General features: G+C 41.7%; 3 pseudogenes; all 3 read right to left on the bottom strand.

The window, feature by feature from the left end:
* Positions 1-1,144: 1,144 nt before the first annotated feature.
* Positions 1,145-2,252, bottom strand: LOC110565068 (U2 small nuclear ribonucleoprotein B''-like; annotated as a pseudogene).
* Positions 2,253-8,340: 6,088 nt separating this feature from the next.
* Positions 8,341-9,524, bottom strand: LOC110565067 (actin, cytoplasmic 1-like; annotated as a pseudogene).
* A 3,005-nt stretch (positions 9,525-12,529) lies between these two features.
* Positions 12,530-14,043, bottom strand: LOC110565070 (L-lactate dehydrogenase A chain-like; annotated as a pseudogene).
* Between the last annotated feature and the right edge of the window lie 447 nt (positions 14,044-14,490).

The following is a 14,490-nucleotide window of genomic DNA, read 5'->3' as shown; positions in this document are numbered from 1 at the left end:
TCAGAAAAGCAAGAAACTGGGAGAATAGTTTCAAACCACAAAAGCCTGCTGCATGTTTATAAAGCAATCTTAACAACTTATATACACGAAGAGGCAGCCCGAGTAAGGAGACACAGGTGGCAGGTGAGCACAGGAAATAGTGTTCCACGTTTCCAAGGAAGAAAAGAATGAGACCATAGTGAGACATTACTACAAATTTGTCAGAATGGTAAAAGAAAAAATGATAGCATCAATGCTGGTAATAGTGTAAAGAAATAGGATAACATATATTTTTATATATGGTACAATCACTCCTGGGAGGTACATGATCCTCTTTTAAATTATATTTATTTATGTATTCCTCCCTCCCCTCTCCCTCCCTCACTTTCTCCTCCTCCTCCCTTCTTCCTTTTTTTTTTTTTTTTTTTGACAGGGTTTCTCTGTGTAACATTGGCTGTTCTGAACTCACTTTGTAGACCAGGCTGGCCTCGAACTCATAATGATATGCCTGCCTTTGCCTCATGGAGTGCTAGGATTAAAGGCATGCAGCACCATGACAGGCTCATTTATTCTTATCTTTTTATATTTTTTATTCTTTTTTTTAAGTACACAAAACACAAAGTAAACACTATTGTACAAAATTAAGACTTTGCATTTCATAGTTCACCGGAACTAAAATAATAATAATAATAATAATAATAATAACAATAACAATAATAATGATAATAATAATAATAATACGTGCCTTTTTCCTCCAAATTTCATCATCACTTCCAAACATTTAAAATGACTTGACCAAATGTGATCAAAACAGAGACGATAAACAACACCAAGTCCTTTATAAATAGCATTCCAAACTTTTTTCTTGGCATAGGTTATCTTCATAAAGATGGGATGGCGTGATCGTAAACTCTTCTAGAGCATCTGTGGAAGCTCCAGCCTGGCCATTATTTTCAAATTCTACAAATTCATCTCATTCATCTCTTCTGGAAAGTTTTTAAAAAAGATTTATTTATTATTTATACAATATTCAGCCTGCATATATACCTGCTTGCCAGAAAAGGGCACCATATCTCATTATAGATGGTTGTGAGCCACCATGTAGTTTCTGGGAATTGAACTTGGGACCTTTGGGAGAACAGCCAGTGCTCTCTTAATCTCTGAGTCATCTTGCCAGCCATCCTGTTAAGTTATTAAGGAATAGGATATAGCTTGGAGGGTAATTGGGGACTTGAGGATTTGCTTGGACTGCATTTCCTTTGGTATTAGCTGAATTTGGTGTTCCTTGACCAGGCCTTTTTATCTATCTATCTATCTATTTATTTGTAATTTTTTGATTTTTAATTTTGCAGCTGCTGCCTATTCCATGGTTTTAGGCTCTAGCTTTCATCTCTTCCTTGTCAGCAAAAGTGCCACAAATTTGAGATATTATATTAGAATCTGTTTTTGCATACTGAATTCTCTCAAAGCATTTGTGGATGAGCCCAATTCCTTAAATATCACAAATCCTCCCCCCCCATTTTCATGGTTATCAAAGCTACAATACCTACCACATGTCCAAACTGAGAAAACAGGGCATTCAGAGATCACTTCAAATCTTCTTCTCTCTCTCTCTCTTTCTCTCTCTCTCTCTCTCTCTCTTTTAATTTTGTTATTCATATTGTTGATATAAATTGTGTGATTTGGCCTGATATCCACATTTGGGTAAAACCCTTCAAATAGCCTGAAACCTGCACCATCCACTTGAAGCCAAAAGAATATATTCATTTTCTGTGCGTGTGTGCCCCTATATGGGGGCATGTATGTGCCCTAGTGCATGTGTAAAGGTCATAGGTCAACTTGGGGGAGTTAGAGTCTCTACGTCCACTAAGTGGATCTTGTTTATCAAGATGGAGTGGTCAAGGATGGTGGCAAGTGCCTTTACCCTCTGAACCATCTCACCAGCCCTAGGCTTTCTTCTCAATTTCAAGACCTGCTGTTGTAAATAAAAGGTGTCAGGCTAAATATGTTTATTATTAGCCCTATAATTATTACAGTGGTGTTACCTAACCTGCTATCATAATTAATAAGACACAGATACCTGCTAGGTTTTATAGTTGCCTTATTTAACTTGGGTTGGGCAGATATTCCACGTACACTGTCTCATATCTTCCAGCCCCCATTCCATGCCATCTACCTTAACCATTCCTATCTAGCTACTTACCATCCATAATCCCAAATACGTTATCTGGTTCGCTTCCTTCTCCATACCATTCTTGGAGTCCCTTACTCATGGCCCATGTAGTTCGCTCTTTACTTAACCCAGGGCAGCTTCCTCCTTCTTTCTCTCTTCCCATTTGTCTCCTTCCCATGATTCTCTCTGTCCTCCATTCCCAAGAACCTTGGCCAAGCCTACCCCATTCTGCCCTGCCCAGGTTTAGGCCTTCTAATTAGCCAATCAGGAATGATTCCTTAGGCAAGGTTAAATAGCAACACTTGGGTTACATGACAGTTTGCTCATAAACAGTAAGAATTTGGGGGGGGGGGGTGGCAAGCAATTAACAAATACAAAGCACCAGACCATACTCCAACTCTTTGCTGTCTCATTGTTTGATATTAAATCTATATGGCTTTTGAATAGTTATGAAGTTTCTGTTCAAAGCGTCTCCATACGCTTAAAAATATTTGGGTTGTCTCTGAATATATTGTTGTCTCTTTCAAATATTTGATTTTAGGATATTTTTACTCTGTAGGCATTGTCTAATTTCGAGGTGAATGTTTTGGTATTTCATTTTATTTTATTCTGCAGTGCTAGGGATCAAACTCAAAGCTTTGAGAATGTTCAACAATAACTCTGCCACTGAGCTACAACCCTAGTCCTACTATTTTAAATTGCCTTTATTTTTTAGCTGATGACATAAGAACATAAAGACAAGGCAATAAATTTGAGAGAGAGAGTTGGGATGGGGTGGGAGGAGTTGGAGGGGATGGGTTGGAAATAATGTAAATACAGTACTTGTGCATGGAAATCTTTAAAAAAACTAACTACTAAATGAAAAGAACATAAGGATTGTACATACAAATGAAGTAAGATGTGATGCTTTGACAGATGCATACATTGTATGAATTTAGAATCATGGCAACCATACCTGTCTCCTCAAACATGAATAATTTTGTGTGGTAAAATGTACAGATCCTACCTTCTTTGTGAAATGTGTCATTTATTATTGTTCAGTATGGGAGTTTCTTTTAAAAACCCTGGTGACCCAGCAATTTCACAGAGCAGTCACTCTTCCTGCAATTGTCATAGACAGTATAAAACAATGGAGCACCAGTAGCACAATAGGTTAGCCTGCAGTACTTATACGGAGTATAAAATATCAAGGCACATGAGGACTGCACTTGAGCAACTGGAGTTGCAGAATTACCAGCTGGCTTGAGAATTGTGCATCCCCATCACCTTGCCTTTTATCCTAGGTAAGCACTTTTTCTCCCATTAGCTAGCCTTTGAGTTCGAGGAGGTAATCTCTTTAGGTTCTGTCTAAATTACCTGGCATTGTGTTGAAGAAGTTGGCTTTGGCTGTCTTCAAACGCTGAGTATTTATGCCGCTTTTCCCCTCCACATTGGGCAGATGCCTAACACAAGAACCACGGAAGCTTGAAGCAAGTAGGTTTTTCCATTTTCCACTGCTGCTGGTCCCTCTGCCTGGGATCAGAATGGAGGTGAGGGTACTAGGTGAGACCTTCAGCTGAGAACCGACCTGGGCCACATAATAATTTGTGACTTAACTTCTTCACTACATGGGTTTCTTGGCATGCTTTCAAGGTAAGAGTCAAAGTGAGTCTACACCATTTTTTCTTGGCTAGGGATGCCAGCTCACTTCCTTCTGTAGAGAGTCTTTCTGTCTCTTTCAGCTTGTCACATTTACAGTCTTTTCTGGAGTCCTTCTTTCTCCAACCCATGATACGTCTTATGATTCCTACTGTCTTGTTTTCAGTTTATGTTGATGTTTGTGTCAGATATGAAAACCTCACAGGAACTCTAACACATTGTGCAGTTGCAGAGCATCATTATTCTTGGCTGTTGAATGTGCATGGCCTGTGCTTTGTGGAGTATAATTGACAATAATACAGAAAATACATTCTATCAGCCATAGGAACAGTATAGAAAGCAGCTTATAAATTCAGATCTCTTTCACTCCTGTCTTCTAGGAATCCAGAGACGAGACAGAAGCTAAAAGCTTACCTAGAGAGCCTTTTCCAGCCTTATGCTCAAAGCTGCCATTATTTTCCCAGTAACGTTTCATTGCTACTATAATAAATTATCACCAATGCAGTGACTTAAAACAACAAAAAGCTATTATCTATAGTTTATTCAGAAGCTCCTCTGGATGAAAGTAGGCATCTCTGTCTTCAGTGCTAGCAACTTCTCTATCTCTAAATATAAAGTAGCATACCCCAAAAGAAGGTATTTCTTTCAGCCCTGAAATACCTGGGCCTAAATGACAGCAGAATTTCAGGAGTAAAGCCAGCTAAATGTATTAGCTTAGACATGTTTGCTGTTAGAGGTCCTCCAGCAGAATCAATGCCTTAATCAGTTTGTCTCAAAGGTCAGTTGCAAATGATATAAAAGTTTTACAGTATCCCATGTAATTTAGTTAAAAAGTTTTTCTTTTTAATTCATTTACATTTTCCATTTGGATTATATCTGAAAATCTTGGCTTGGTGTAGATTTTCTTTCTTTTTTTTTTTTTTTTGGTGTTGATTTTCTAATTGTAGATAATAATGCAAGCGCAAAAGTACTACAATCCTCCCTACAGTTCTATAAACAGCCTAGTAGCATACTTTGAGAAACATCTGCATGTGAACTCATACTGACACTCTAGGCAGTATGGAAGAATATAGGGGACACTTCCACTTGTCTGTGACATGAAGAGTATAAAGAGACAATTTTCAAAGGCTTTCAAATCACATTTACTCACCTGCCTCCATCTTTGCACAGTCTGCCCTCTATCACATTTTTATCCTACCTGTACAACCCTTCCACTTGTATTCTGTATTCTATTCCTATTCATTCCTCCTACTCCACCACCCCACCAACCCTGTCACCAACATATAATTATCTTTTGGCCCAACTTCGACCTTTAACCAGTGCACTCATTTCCTGGCTCCTCTCTATAATCAAGTTCCTTGAAAAACCTGTGTATATTTGACAGCTCCAATTTTTCCTCTTTTCTTTTACTCTCTTAAATACAATCTAGGTTAGCTATTACTGGAACTGCTGTACCTAAAAGCTTTTGTCAGGACTACCTTCAATAACCCTCTCCCATGACTTAGCAGAAGTCTCCCCATCACACTCTTCCGTGATTTTTGAAGTAAAAAAAAAAAAAAAAATTAGATAGGATCTTACTACATAGCCCCGGGTGGCCTGAAACTTGCTGTGTGGATTAAGGTCACCTTAAACTCACCAAAGATTTGGGTCCTGGGATTGGAGATGTACATTGCCATACCTGACTATGGCTTCTCTTTATCACAGTCTCTATGGTTTTCACTTCATCTATTCAAACTTTATATGTTGGAGTTCTCTAAGGCTCAGGACTCAGAACTCATATATCATTATTTCTCTTTGGAAGTCTCATCCAATCCCATAGCTTTAAGTACCATGTTGATGATATCATAACATGCAGGCCCCCATCCAGACATTTGTTCTGAATTCCAGATTTATATATCCACCTGCTTAGTGGCGATCTTAGAGATTGTCGTAGACAGAATTCTAATATAGGCTCTTTGATGTTTACCCCTTTGCATTTGTGCCCTGCACATTTCTTTTCCCTTTAGTGAAAATGGACACATATCCTACCACTTGGGGATTAGATTATTAATATTGCAAAAGTTAAGACATGTTTAAAAGCTAAAAATATTATTGGCATATGGAGTGAATAATTGTTACTATTTTGGTAGAATTCCTAGCATTTGGCCCTCTATGCATGAGAACAAGGATTATAGTTGTGTCAGTGTGATCTCAATCTCATGACATATACTGTTCATTACATTCTTCATTTCCTTATTAACAAAGTGTTAGAGGTGTTTTATCATGTTGTTAAATGCATATGAGTGTTGTAGGATATTAATATTTATTATTGATTTATCTTTTAGTTAATCAGTGGTTATTCCTAAACCAGCTGTATACCCAAATCACCACACAGAGACTAGGATTTATTTAATTAACCTAGAGCACAATGCTGGGCAATAGTTACTCCGTCCTAAACCTCCAAGCCTACATAATCTCTTCCCATTCAGCTTGCCCACATTATACTTGCTTTTAGTCATATCTTAGGTCTGGTTCATTTCTCCTCCTGGTTCAAGTCCTATCCTACCAATCTCTCCTCTCCTACTCATTTCACTCACTTCTTTCTCCTCCCCTCCGGACCATGATGTCTCACACTATTCTCCCCATTGCACAACATTGGCTGCTTGTTTTATTGTTTACACAAACATGAGACAGGTGTGATGCTCATCACAGTGCAATGTCTGGATTGAAACCAGATAGTGGGGTAGAGAAATCAACATTTAAATGAACAAGGGTAAATTGTATACATTCCACAAGAACATTTTACCAACATAAAAGATATTCTTCTTCAGAAAGACTTTCTGATTGTCAGAGTAGGAGCCTTTTCTGTTCTCCCTAGTCCCTGGTACTTTCTTGTTTCACCACAATCCTTGTTGTCCACTTGTTGTCTTGACCCCCAAGACAAGACGCTTGTTTGCTGGCTTTGTGATTTCTCACAGGCAGCTGGCTCAGTGAGGACACAGCCAAGTCATTACACTTTCCAAGATTTACTTAATTTATTTATTTATTTTTGTAGGCATGTGTGTATGTGCACATGCCTATGGAGGCCAGCAAAAGGCCTCAGATTTTCAGGAGCTCAAGTTACAGGTAAGCCGCCCGAGGTGGGTGCTGCGAACTACAGCTGGTTCCTCTGGAAAATCAGCAAGTGTATTTAATTGTTGGGCCATCTCTCCAGCCCCTTCACACTATGTCTAGATTTCCAGACAAGAGTCAAAGTAAGTGTTTGCTGAATGGGTGACAGGAGGAATGATTTACATCTATGATTTTCAAGGTGTGGCCTTCAGGTCAGTAGTGTATCCATTACCAGCGAGGGTAAGGCGGGTTTCTTCTTGGGAGTCGCCTCTACATGTTGAATAAGAAACTCTGGAGATTGGGCCTAGAAAAAAAATTAAATTCTCTGGTGATTCTTAAGCATATGAAAATGTGTAAACCAGCCAGTTCAGTCACAGACTTCACAGCCTGAAGACAAACAGTGTTGGACCTGAGGTCTGGGTTAAAGATCAACTGGGATCATTCTCAGCAGGTAAGCAAGGGCAGGATTCTGTCTTCTCACTACAATTGAGATGTGCAGTAAGACTCTTGTTGAAGAAAATCCATCTATGTTCCAGTAGTTGTTCCTGCACTCATGCATGTTTTGGCACTTCCTGGTCTCTTTTTTAAAGAGAGCACTTGAATTTGGGAGGAAATAGTGGGGATGGGAATAAGGGTGTGTCTCAAGGTTTCTATTGCTGTGCCAAAACACTATGACCAAAAACAACTTTTCAGGGAAACAGTTTATTTCATTTGTAGTCCATCATCCAAGGAAGTAAATGCAGGAACCTGGAGGCAGGAAGTAAAGCAGAGACCACAAAGGAACACCACTTACTGGCTTGCTTCTCATGGCTTGTTCAGCCTGAGTTCTATTTTTTTGTAAAGTGTGCACTTATTAAAAGGTCTCAAGTCAGTGTACAGATGACCCCTGGCTGCCTTAACACCTCAACCCACTCCCTAGGAGACCAAAACCTTCATACATCAAGTTGGGCGGACAAAAAAAAAAAAAAAAAAAAGGGCCACGATAGCTGACCATTCAAAAATTAAAACATAAAAGTAAAGAAGTATTAAGGCAGAAGATTTAAAAAAATTGCAGTACATAACTTACACAGAAGCAATGCTGTCACCTCCTCAGTGTGGACTCAGGGCATGGACTTGGCCATCCTCTTCTCAGGAGTGGAGGTGGCTTTTGGGAGGATAAGGGACTTTCTGTAGTAATATCTCATGGATACTTGGAATGACTATAAAAAAATGAACAATCAAAGTCCTCAGACACATTGTAGAACTTTGGGGGATGCTTGTTCCAACCGACTGCTGTCACCTTCACCGTTCCAGTTTTTAAATCCTGAGTCAAAAGCGCCAAAACAAAAAAACCTTAAAAAAAATAAATCAAAGAAGTAAAACAAAAACAAATAAAGCCATGTCAATGTTATTTATTTTTTCTGCGCAAGTTAGGTTTTCTCAAAGAAAGGATGTAAAACGCAGCCCTGTTAACAGTCCGCCTAGAAGCACTTGTGGTGAACGATGGAGGGGCCAGAATCATGGTACTCCTGCTTGCTGATCCACATCTGCAGGAAGGTGGACAGTGAGGCCAAGATGGAGCCACTGATCTACACGGAGTACTTGTGCTCAGGAGGAACAATGATCTTGATCTTCATGGTGCTAGGAGAGAGAGTAGTGATCTGCTTCTGCATCTGGTCCACAATGCCTGGGTACATGGTGGTACCACCAGACAGCACTGTGTTGGCATATAGGTCTTTGCGGATGTCGATGTCACACTTCATGATGGAACTGAATGTAGTTTCATGTCTGCCACAGGATTCCATACCCGGGAAAGAAGGCTGGGAGAGAGCCTCAGGGCACGGAACTGCTCATTGCCAATAGTGATGACCTGGCCATCAGGCAGCTCGTAGCTCTTCTCCAGGGAGGAAGAGGATGCAGCAGTGGCCATCTCTTGCTCAAAGTCCAGGGCAACATAGCACAGCTTCTCTTTGATATCACGCACGATTTCCCTCTCAGCTGTGGTGGTGAAGCTGTAGCAACGCTCAGGCAGAATCTTCATGAGGAAGTCTGTCAGGTCCCGGCCAGCCAGGTCCAGACGTAGGATGGCATGAGGGAGTGGGTAGCACTCATAAATGGGCACAGTGTGGGTGACCCTGTCTCCAGAGTCCATCACAATGCCAGGGGTACGACCAGAGGCATACAAGGACAGCCAGCATGGATGGCTACGTACATGGCTGGGGTGTTGAAAGTCTCAAACATGATCTGGGTCATCTTTTCACGGTTGGCCTTGGGGTTCAGGGGAGCCTCGGTGAGCAGCAGAGGGTGCTCCTCAGGGCCACACGCAGCTTATTGTAGAAGGTGTGGTGCCAGATCTTCTCCACATCATCCCAGTTGGTGACGCTGCTGTGTTCAATGGGGTACTTCAAGGTCAGGATGCCTCTCTTGCTCTGGGCCTCATCACCCACGTAGGAGTCCTTCTGACCCATACCCACCATCACACCCTGGTGCCTTGGGCAGCCCACGATGGAGGGGAAAATGGCCTGGGGAGCATCGTTGCCCGCGAAGCCGGCTTTGCACATGCCGGAGCCTTTGTAGGCAATGAGCACAGTGATATCATCATCCATGGCGTTCTGGTGGCGGCTGTGGAGTGGCGGCAGAGGAGCTGGGACAAGATCACTCGCAGATGGACATGGACTCGACCGTCTCAGCCTGATTTCTTATAGCACCCAGGACCACAGTGGTCACCACAGTGACCTTAGTTCTCTCACATCAATCAAGAATGGAGAAAATACCCCACACTTTGCCCATAGCCCAATCTGGTGGGGACTTTTTATCAACAGGGGTTTCATCTTCCTAAACAACTCTAGCATGTATCAAATTCACCTAAAACTGGAAATCAGGGAGGAATTCAAGAGGAGGGAATGGGGATGGACTTGATTAGAAAACATTATATGTATGTATGAAATTCTAAATCAGCTTAAGAAATAGCTCAGCACCTTCAGAGTCTTGTCCTCTGACTTGAAGTCAATAAATGTACATATGGAGAACTCCAGGTTGATGTGTTGAAGGTGATAAGCAACTGACTGAAATCTGCTCCTTCACTCTATTTAGGAGATTCTTCATTGTTAGTCACACAAGGCCCTCACTGATTCTGACATCAAGGGAAAGCATCTTCCAATCACTGCTTTCAAGTTGTTACTATGGGTACCATTTTTAATTATCTGGGACAAATTACATGACCCAGCCCTCCGCCACCCCTGATTGTCCCATCAGGAAATAGACACGGTCAAATGAGAGCTCAAGAAATACTTTTAGATTTAATTAAGGTGCTCAATATAAAGCTAACTTAGAGTTAATCCACTGGGAAATTATCTGGAGTGAGCCTGACCCAGTGAAGTGAATGAATCGTACCTCTTTTTAAAAGGGAGACAGATACTTGAAATTATCTTTATGAGACCCAATAATATGTGTACACAGGGTATATATAACAATAAAACAACTGTTCTCTTTTCTTAGCCTTAAGAAAACAAGCTTCCAGGAGTTCCACAGCCATTAACAACCATGTAAGTGTGAAAGGAGACTGCTTCGTAGTACTATTCACCATCTGCTATAATATATCTAGATATAATTTGTGTATTGTCTGCTTCATTCTGCTCCCTAATCCCTATGGGTAGGGATTTTCATCTGTTTTGTTCGTTGACACATCCCTTAGTGCTTTCAACAGTGGCTGTTACATAATAAGCAGTAATAAATATTTGTCACATCAAGAAGTACATGAGTTTGATTGTTTGAATTTTGTATGTTCCCTATAACCAATTCCCCTCACTATTGATATCCCTTTACCTATGTCCATAAATCCATTGCAATGTGAGTTTACACTCCTGTTTAAAAAAGTCAACCTTTATTACATACTTATTTCCAAAAAGGACAGAAAGATGGGTCAAATATGCTAATTCTTTGTATTAGTACAGAAAATGCTCACAACTACTTCATATAAACTGTACTGGGATTTTTTTTAGCCAAGTGTGTTAGTGTATATGTGCATTTTCAGCATTCACAAGACTGAGAAGGGTCTCAAGCTTGAGGCCAGCCTGGGCAACAGTTAAGATTCTGTTTCAAAAAAAAAAAAAAAAAAAAAAAAAACACACACACACACAAATCAGTTTTTTCATAAGTTATAAGAATATCTGGAATAAATGAATCCTTTCTAAATAACCTACAAGCCCAAAGGTTAACAGAAGCCAGTTGCAACCTAAGATGAAATTGTTGGTCTGGAATATTTTTCTGAGTCTTCCTACGAAGCTCAGGCTGGCTAGAAACTCATGATCTTGTCTTTGCCTCCCACTTGCTAGAATTACAAGCATACGCCACCTCCTCTGGTCAGTCAGTGGGGGCTGTTTCATTACCTCCAAAGAACCTCTCACAGGTCTGTCACCTACTTGTCATATACAGGCCACAGCCTTTTTGTAATTCTACTTCATTCATGCTTATATCTACCTTATAAGAAGCCAGTCCCTTTACCCTTCAATTCATTTAGATGCAATAGACACAGGAGCTCTTTTTTTTTATTTTAATTTTTCTTTTTAGTTACATTTTGTTAACTCTGTGTCCCAGCTGTATCCTGCTCCCTCATTCCCTCCCCCTCTCCAACTCCCTCCCTGGTCTCCTCCCTGCCCCTTTTCAAGTCCACTGATAGGGAAGACACAGGAGCTCTTAACTGAGCTGACAAGTTAGTTTTCAAAGCAACTATTTATCTTTGATAAATATTTCAGCAACAAAACTTCCTAGATTGGAGTATATGAAATTATCAGTTGTAAACAACCACCATACTACTTGAAAGGTTTTGTGCTAGACATTATGGGCTGTTTAGTCGATCTGCTGTAACCACCTGATACAGCACAGCCAGACCAGTCGGTACGCATGATAAGCCTGTGTTCTGTCTGAGAAAGTTCCTGTCACACCTCATAGGCCTGTGCTAGTGTAGTAATGCTAAAGTAGAAAGCTTTCAAAAAGGCCATGTAGCCCATACATTGCCTTCTTCAGCCTAGGCCAGAAATAAGTACCCAAATGTGACATTTGAGATATCCTCTTCCTGGAGACAACCTAAAGCCACAGCACACCCTGGACAGTGAAGACAAGGAAGGGAAGGCTGCAGTTAGGCCACCAACAGGGGAGAGGGTGCAGGTTTTTTTTCACAGTTCAAGGCTTATTTGGTATTTTCATTGGCATGGCACTTGGATAGTTGGTTGCATCATCCATATGTAGATCTTATTTTACATAATATTGTCATGTTCACTAAGACACATATAATACACTAAATAATATCCTTTAAAACATTTATGCACAAGAGATGCATAATAGACTTACACACTGGAGCCAGGTTATGGCTAATTGAGAACTCGCTGGCCTAGGCATGTCTGGTGAGGGTGCGCAGCACAGTGACACAGCAGGTTCTGAGAATCATGCACAATTGGCAGTGTATCTCGGAGACAGTGGACTGTCACACTAACCAGGTTACCAAAACACAAGTCCCGCTTAGCATCAGGGTTGAGCTGTGGGGATTGAGGTTTTTCCCCAGAACACCTGCACACAATAGCGCTAATCACAGCTCAGATAAGGAGGAGTGTGTGGTCTCTATGGAAACCCTGCTGCAGCCTGGACAGTAACGTGCTAGGACATGGGGAGACTTTAGAACTGCAGCTCTTTCTGTATCTGTCAGAGTGTGTCTGCACTCTTCTTCAGGCGAGCCTCCTCTTCAGGAGAAAGAGTCACCTTTACAACATCTGAGATTCTATTTTGTCCAAGACATGGGACACTGAGGAAGACAGCATCCTTGATCCCATAGAGACCCTTAATCATGGTGGGAATGAGGTTCACTGCCTTTACACACTGGAGCCAGGTTATGGCTAATTGAGAACTCACTGGCCTAGGCATGTCTGGTGAGGGTGCGCAGCACAGTGACACAGCAGGTTCTGAGAATCATGCACAATTGGCAGTGTATCTCGGAGACAGTGGACTGTCACACTAACCAGGTTACCAAAACACAAGTCCCGCTTAGCATCAGGGTTGAGCTGTGGGGATTGAGGTTTTTCCCCAGAACACCTGCACACAATAGCGCTAATCACAGCTCAGATAAGGAGGAGTGTGTGGTCTCTATGGAAACCCTGCTGCAGCCTGGACAGTAACGTGCTAGGACATGGGGAGACTTTAGAACTGCAGCTCTTTCTGTATCTGTCAGAGTGTGTCTGCACTCTTCTTCAGGCGAGCCTCCTCTTCAGGAGAAAGAGTCACCTTTACAACATCTGAGATTCTATTTTGTCCAAGACATGGGACACTGAGGAAGACAGCATCCTTGATCCTGTAGAGTCCCTTAATCATGGTGGGAATGAGGTTCACTGCCTAAGTCTTCATTATGCTCTCAGCCAAGTCTGCCACAGAGAGGTCATTGGCCCAAGATGTATAACCTTTCAGTCTGATCACTTCATAGACACTGTCAACCACCTGCTTGTGAACTGCCTTCCACTTCTCTTTGTTTGCATCCACGCCCAGTTCTGGGTTCATATTCTTCAGGGAGACACTGGCAACATTCACACCATTCCACACGGGCACACTCCAGTCTCCATGCTCCCCTAGGACTCACCCACGACAGCTTAGTGGGTGAACTCCCAGCCTTTCTTCCATCAGGTAATGGAACTAAGAGGAATTCAGATTGCAGCCACTTCCAATGACTCAGTTTTGGGGAAAGCCACTTATTTTCCAAGCCATGTAGGTCAAGATATCCACTGTGTTGACAACAATGAGCAGCTTGCAGTTTGGACTTGTACTTCACAGTATTAGGAATGATGAACATGAAGATGTATACGTTTTGGTGAACCAGACTGAGTCAGCTCTCTGCCTCTTGCTGACAGGCTCTGTCTGTGATAATGACCATCTTGGAGTTTGCAGTCATACTGTAGTCTTTGCTGGAGACAATTTTTAGTGTTCTAAGGAAAAGGCTGCCATGCTGGAGATCATCTCTCCCTTCAGTTTGTCTTCCATGATGTCAACAGGGGCAAGCTCATCTGCCAAGTCTCTCATTCAGATACTGATGGCACAAGCCACACCAACAGCACCAACCCCAACCACTGTAATCTTGTTCTGGAGGAGGGAGGCTGCACTTCCTTAAGAAGATTCACAATCAGCTGGTCTTTGATGGTTGTCATCTTGGAGTTTGAACCTTTATGACCACTATTGCATGATGTGGGACCTCAGGCATACAGCAACATGGTCAGGGCTCTGTGACAGTGGCTCCAGAACACCTGGAGGGTACAGTTTTACAGGTAGGTTAATCTTGTCTTGGGGCATGAACCCTGTGTCCCTAAGGGTCCTGAATGCAATATGACCATTGGTTTGGATTACCAGATGGGTTATACTGCCATTGCTGAGAGACAGGCAGAGGCAACCTTTCAGGGGAAACTGCAGGGCTCTGCAAATGATATAGCGGATGACATTAGCATGGCATATGAAGATCTCATAGCTGTACTCCTCCTACTTGGCATCAGTTTGTTGCATGTAGTTCCTGAAGGCAGCTTCAATCCCGGTTCCATCTTCATATAGAGCCTGTGGCTTCCAGTGAGAGACAGGTGGATCCGGTTCAGTGGGGGCACACC

The sequence above is a fragment of the Meriones unguiculatus genome, chromosome X (genome assembly GCF_030254825.1).
Source record: "Meriones unguiculatus strain TT.TT164.6M chromosome X, Bangor_MerUng_6.1, whole genome shotgun sequence".
Taxonomy (NCBI): Eukaryota; Metazoa; Chordata; class Mammalia; order Rodentia; family Muridae; genus Meriones; species Meriones unguiculatus.
Note: the sequence above shows the minus strand (reverse complement) of the source record. Positions and strands in the feature narration are given on the sequence as shown.